General features: G+C 48.9%; 1 long non-coding RNA gene across 1 annotated transcript in view; it reads left to right on the top strand.

The window, feature by feature from the left end:
* The first annotated feature begins 5,362 nt into the window (after positions 1-5,362).
* The window catches only part of LOC108803035, a 10,097-nt gene continuing 9,113 nt past the window's right edge, over positions 5,363-6,346 (top strand). Inside the window, exon 1 of the long non-coding RNA XR_001942254.1 lies at positions 5,363-5,817. This is a non-coding gene — a long non-coding RNA (uncharacterized LOC108803035). The remainder of the gene's footprint in view (positions 5,818-6,346) is intronic.

The following is a 6,346-nucleotide window of genomic DNA, read 5'->3' as shown; positions in this document are numbered from 1 at the left end:
CCTGGCAGGGATAATGTAAGCACCATGGGAAGTACTGGCAGCTATTTTGTGATCGCCATTGGAAGTATTAGTAAGGATTCTGGAAGTCCTGGCAGAACCCCAATTTTACACCAATGCTTCACGAAGGCCCATGTTGTTCTCTTGTGGGGCTCTAACTACAAGTATTCTACATGTTCTCTTTCAGGGTGTCTGTGATTTCATTTTTTGAACTGAATTATTTTGTATTGAATACAGAGCTGCGTTAATGTGCGTCTTTTATATCTGTCCGGAGTTCAGCTTCAGGGTATGTTCACACCATATGCAGTGCGTTCCGGCCCGATTCTGGCCCGGAAACGCACTGCCTCGCATTGCGGCCGGCTCACTATTTTGTGGGGCTGGAGGGGGAATGCGATTGCCCCGCACGGGATCGCAGGGCACATTGTGCCTGTGGTCCGGTGCGGTCAATATAGTGCTAGCAGCATTTTGACCGCACCTCACCGGACTGGACTGCAGGCACAATGTGCCCTGCGATCCTGTGCGGGCGATCGCATTGCGGCCGGAGGGCGTGGCTAAGGTGCCATTCACTTCAATGACCCACAACGCCCCCTCCTGCCTGGCAAAAAAGTGAGCCGGCCGCAATACGAGTCCAGAATCGGACCGGAACGCACTGCTTATGGTGTGAACTGACCCTTAAGATACTTAACAAACTATAATGAAGACTCTCAGACCAGCTCAGCCTCTGGCAGAAGATCAAATTGTCCAACTGCCAGTCAAGACGACACAGAGCTGTTCCCTGCCATGAATACACCAGACCTAATAAATGGCAAAACATCTTTTATCCCTCGATGCTTTTATGATTTTTCTTAATAACTTGTTCCCCAGTTCCCGGTGACTGGATGATAGGAGTCATGTTGTTTGGCTCCAAGTGCTGAACTGACGGTGGGAATCTCTTGGCTCCATTCCACGTGCCGTGATGTCATTGCTAACATTAGTCTGCTGCTGAAATGTAAGACATTACTCAACGTGGACAAAAACTACTTTAAGTAAACTGCGTAGGGGGATGGACATTTTTTAGAGAAAAACATCCATTCCATTCACAGCAGATGTAAGCAGACCTTAAAGACGCGACCGTTATCTGCTACTTTTCCATGTATGATTGCTTCAACAGACCCTTTTTTAGTAAAAGAGTCGAGCATTTTGCTTTGAAAGTGAATTTCCTCTTATCGTAGTGAATGAGGTGAAGTTTGGGATAGCTTTAATCATCCAATCAAAATTCCTATTTTTTTTAACATGATTGGGTATTCTTTGCAAAGTGAAATCCTACCTCTCTACTCTCTCTTGTTCTCTCCCTACCTCTATCTCGCCCTCTCCCTACCTCTCTCTCGCTCTCTCCCTACCTCTCTCTCTCTCCCTCCTTACCTCTCTCTAGCTCTCTCCCTACCTCTATCTCGCCCTCTCCCTACCTCTCTCTCGCTCTCTCCCTACCTCTCTCTCGCTCCCTCCTTACCTCTATCTCGCTCTCTCCCTACCTCTATCTCGCCCTCTCCCTACCTCTCTCTCGCTCTCTCCCTACCTCTCTCTCGCTCCCTCCTTACCTCTATCTCGCCCTCTCCCTACCTCTCTCTCGCTCTCTCCCTACCTCTCTTTCGCTCCCTCCTTACCTTTATCTCGCCCTCTCCCTACCTCTCTCTCTCCCTACCTCTCTCTCGCTCCCTCCTTACCTCTATCTCGCTCTCTCCCTACCTCTCGCTCCCTCCTTACCTCTCTCTAGCTCTCTCCCTACCTCTATCTCGCCCTCTCCCTACCTCTCTCTCGCTCTCTCCCTACCTCTATCTCGCCCTCTCCCTACCTCTCTCTCGCTCCCTCCTTACCTCTCTCTAGCTCTCTCCCTACCTCTATCTCGCCCTCTCCCTACCTCTGTCTCGCTCTCTCCCTACCTCTATCTCGCCCACTCTTTACCTCTCTCTCGCTCTCTCCCTACCTCTCTCTTGCTCCCTCCTTACCTCTATCTCGCCCTCTCCCTACCTCTCTCTCGCTCTCTCCCTACCTCTCTCTCACTCTCTCCCTACCTCTCTCTCGCTCCCTCCTTACCTCTCTCTCGCTCCCTCCTTACCTCTCTACTCTCTCTCTCTCTCTCTCCCTACCCCACCACCACTCTACTCTCTCTCCCTAACATACCACCACTCTACTCTACACTCTCTACCCCACCACTCTACTGTCTACTCTCATTTTGGTCCTTCTCCTTCAGTAAGAATAAGGTGAAAATTTACTTTAAACTTCAAAATGCTCCGCTTCCTTAGTAAATCGATGTCACCGTGTCTAGCATAAGACAACTACTGTATATATATAATGCAGTCAGAAAGCCTGCAAATGAAGTTGAATGGATAACATGGAGTTGACCATGGCAGTATTTTGAAACCTGCCGGCGGCCATCTTGGTGATAGACGCCGGCAGAGAGAGGAGGGGACAGTCACCCGGCGGGATAAGGTGTGCCGCCGCGTCCCCTCCTCTCTCCTGATACTGTCGGGTGTTCGGTCCATGACCGAGCGCCCGACTTTTCAGAAGGGGGTTGACATCATAATGTCATTTTGGTATCACCTCTCCAATGGTGTCACCGGGGTGCGGGCCGCACCCCCTTTGTGACGCCACTGCTTAATGGAAAGCTTTCCACAAGATTTTGGAGTTTGCCTGTGGGCAGTGATGGAACTATCACCATAGCGACCCAGGCGGCCGCTATGGGGCCTGGGGCACAGGGCGGCCCAACCAGGACGAGGAACAAAGGGGTCCCCTTGATGCCGTGCGGGTTGCCTGGGTCTCTATGGCATTGCAGGCTTCTGGCTATCACTGGCGGCTGTGAGGAGGAACGCGCCGCTGTCCAGATCACTGACAGCCTATCAGTGATCTGTGCAGTGGCTTGTTCCTCCTCACAGGTACAGAATAGGGATGCACCAAAACTGTTTTTCTGTATCAAATACGAGTACCGATATTTTTTTTACTGTACTTGGCGATACCCAATACCGATACCGGAAGTCCCATTAAGGAAGCCAGGCGGTGTGTAATGAGTCGTCACCCGGCTTCCTGATTGGGAAGTGACGAGGGAGCATGGAGACGACTTCCTGGCCAATCAGGAAGCCGGGCAGCGTGTAATGATTTGCCGCCTGGCTTCATGATAGCGGAAGTTTCGATATCGGGATAAGTATAGGGAGCATTTGGCCAAGTACAAGTACTCCCCCAAATACTCACACCGATACCGATATTAGCAACGGTGCATCACTAGTAAAGAACCACTGGAAAGATGATGGAGGTCTTCAGCAGAGACAAGGAAATAAGTCAACCAGTGAATTAAAGTGAATTAAAGTAGAACTAAGGCCTCGCATTTCACAAAGGTGCACTGTAGCACTTCATTATCGGTGAATCTGCACTTACCATTTCTCTTAGTCCCACTGCAAAGTCCCACAAATATCTGAAGGCCTTTGAAGTCGACCTAATGCATCTGATGGGGTGGCAACGATGCTGCAATGCTCCTGAATTCAGAGCACAGCCTCTTGAAATTTTGCCAGAATAAGGGAACGCACACACACACCTTTCCCAGACCTGAACCGGACCTTCAGTTAACGCCCAAGTTGTCTCAATTTTTCCCTTAATTTTGGATTGCAGTAATGAGGTTTTTATTGATGTCTTTTGTGTCTTGGAAGACTCGTCTGTAAAAGATGTCACCAGCACACCAAGCTGTTAGGGTTCAGCAAAAGTCAATTTTATTGACAAATGTTGTCATTCCATAGCAAGTACTTTCGGAGCCTTGCAGGGTCCCCTTCATCAAGCCCCTTCCGCGCATAAAGAAAGTTTGTCAGGAAAACAGCTGGTGCAGGTGACGCAGTTGATAAATTTTATAGGTCAAGAAAAAGTATAGAACATGTGCGCATGAGCGTTGAGCTCAGCACGCCTCCAACAGCTGAGACTGCATCACTTCCAGCATTCTAATGAGGTCCACAAAAATGATAGTACACCAGCGCCTCTCTAATTAGGGGATATTAGCCCCCGTGGGGGCAAGCGGCCACTTAATTAGAGAGCCTCCTCTGCTGCTTCCTACCAAAATCCTCAGCACCAGGCCCATGGTGCTCTTAATCTGGCCCTGATGTTAATATACATATGAACTAAACATGGTTTTTAGTAGGGATGTCCCGATACCGGTACTAGTATCGGTATTTGGGGCCGATACCAGGCATTTTCACAAGTACTTGTACTCGTGAAAATGCCACGATTCTTAAGGCCGATACCGGCCCTTTAAATTTTCAAACGGCAGTGGCCGTCCGAGTTGCCGGCGCTTGTGGTGACCTCGGCAGCCTGCTGGGGACCTGCATGTAGCTGTCCATGGCAGTGCCTGTCCGGTTCTTTATCTCCTCCTCATTCACGCCACAGACACAGCCATGGACAGCCCCGGGGGCGGAACTACTGGTAGGGGAGCCAGAGGGGTCGTCCCAGAGCTAGAAGCTGGGGGTTCCTGCTGCAAACTGACGGGGAGGACTGGGCCGGTGCGACCGGACTGGACGTGGCAGCATCGCCGGTCTGGACGTGGGGGAGGCCAGGTCCCGGCACCGCCGGTGAGATGGAGTGCCCGCAGAGCCACTGCAGATGTCCACGTCGCCCGGTGAGAACGACACGCAACCTGGTGAGAGGAATTCTGCTTTGGGGACATGTATTCGCAGAACACGTTTCCAAAGCAGAATACATGTCCCCAAAGCAGAATACATGTCCCCAAAGCAGAATACTATTCTGCCTTAGGGACATGTGTTCAGCTTTGGGGACGTGTTCGGCTTTGGGGACATGTATTCAGTTCTGGTGACATCCGTATTTAGCCCTGGCGAGAAACTGCCCTAAAATCATCAGTCTGTGTTGTTTTAGAAAGAAATGTCACATGTCCCTTTAAGAAAAAGTATCGGTAATTGGTATCGGCGAGCACATGAGGGACAGTACTTGTACTTGGTCTTAAAAAAGTGTTATCGGGACATCCCTAGTTTTTAGAATACAATCTTTTTCTCAGATGGTGGTCCTTAAACATTTTATCTTGAGATGCTCTCTAGCTTCTTCTTTCCATGCACAGTTCTGAAAGAATACAACACGTACTGTTCTATGTATACGTTTCCTTTTCTATGACTTACCCTCGGTGCTCTGGGGCTTCTCTTATCTATTTGTTATTCTTAAGTCCATCATGTGTTCTCTAATATACGGCAACGTACCTAAAGCCGGTCCTTATACGGTCATGAAATTGACGCAACTATCTCCATCTTGTTTCGCTCAGCCTGACAGATTGGCTGGGGGTGGGGGAGGGGTTAGGGATTTGAGAGGATCAAAAAGAAATGAGAGAGACTTAGGTGTAAGATATACTGGTCAGTCAGCAATTGTATTTAATGTAGTACAGTTATATCACAAGAACACACTCTTCCAGAGATTACACCACAGTCCTAATACACTGATAACTATGTTTGTTTCATAATGACACCGGAAGCCTAAGCACACTTTCAATAATTTGGCACATCTTTACGGGGGGGTGGAAAGGGGAATTTGATGAGTGTCGGTGAGTCCACAAAGTATCCTGTGACTGTTATCGTATGTTCTATTATTTTATTAATAACAGCGTCTCCTCCAACCCGAGCGTCAGCAGCAACATCACATCATATTGACAACAGGAGGAGCGCAAGGTCCGTGATTTGGCACAAAGATCCGAAGGGTTCACAATGAAGTGAGACATAACTCCACTAGAAGGTAAGCAGCCGATACATCCAAACCCAAATACAATTCAGCTCAGGGTCTTCCCAGCCTTCCAGGTCCCGGTCCTCCGTTCTCGTGGCGTCTTTTCTTTCGCCTTCCCCGGTCAGCGACCTCAACGACTCAGCTTTTTTTTTCGCTTGCCCCTTTTCGTTCAAAGGCCTCCTGTCCTGGGAGACAATCATCTCCTGCAACCTCGGGAACTTTGAGGATATACTTTTGGTGACCGATGAGATGTTGGCTTATGAACAAACTTAAGTGTGAAGGTGGAGATGCAGAAGGTGATCGCACGAGGAGTGGTCTTTGGGACGTTTATACTTCTACAAGATCTCATGGCGCTCCATTGAAGCCATTCACATGACGGCGATAACAACTCAACAATAGATTATAAGGAACACGTTTGTCATATTTTAAATACATGTAAATGCTTTAAAAGAATGCTGTGGATCGATATGTTAGTGTGTGACGGACAACAATGTGTAGCTCAAATGGGCCAGCATATGGTCCTCAGGTTCTGGGTTTCATGACCATCTTCAGTATTTCTCAGTACGAGAGAGGGCTTCAACGCAACTCAACCAGCAAGCAGTCTTCTGAATCCGTG

The sequence above is a fragment of the Nanorana parkeri genome, unplaced genomic scaffold, assembly GCF_000935625.1.
Source record: "Nanorana parkeri isolate BGI_ZX_2015 unplaced genomic scaffold, ASM93562v1 scaffold3320, whole genome shotgun sequence".
Classification (NCBI taxonomy): Eukaryota; Metazoa; Chordata; class Amphibia; order Anura; family Dicroglossidae; genus Nanorana; species Nanorana parkeri.
Note: the sequence above shows the minus strand (reverse complement) of the source record. Positions and strands in the feature narration are given on the sequence as shown.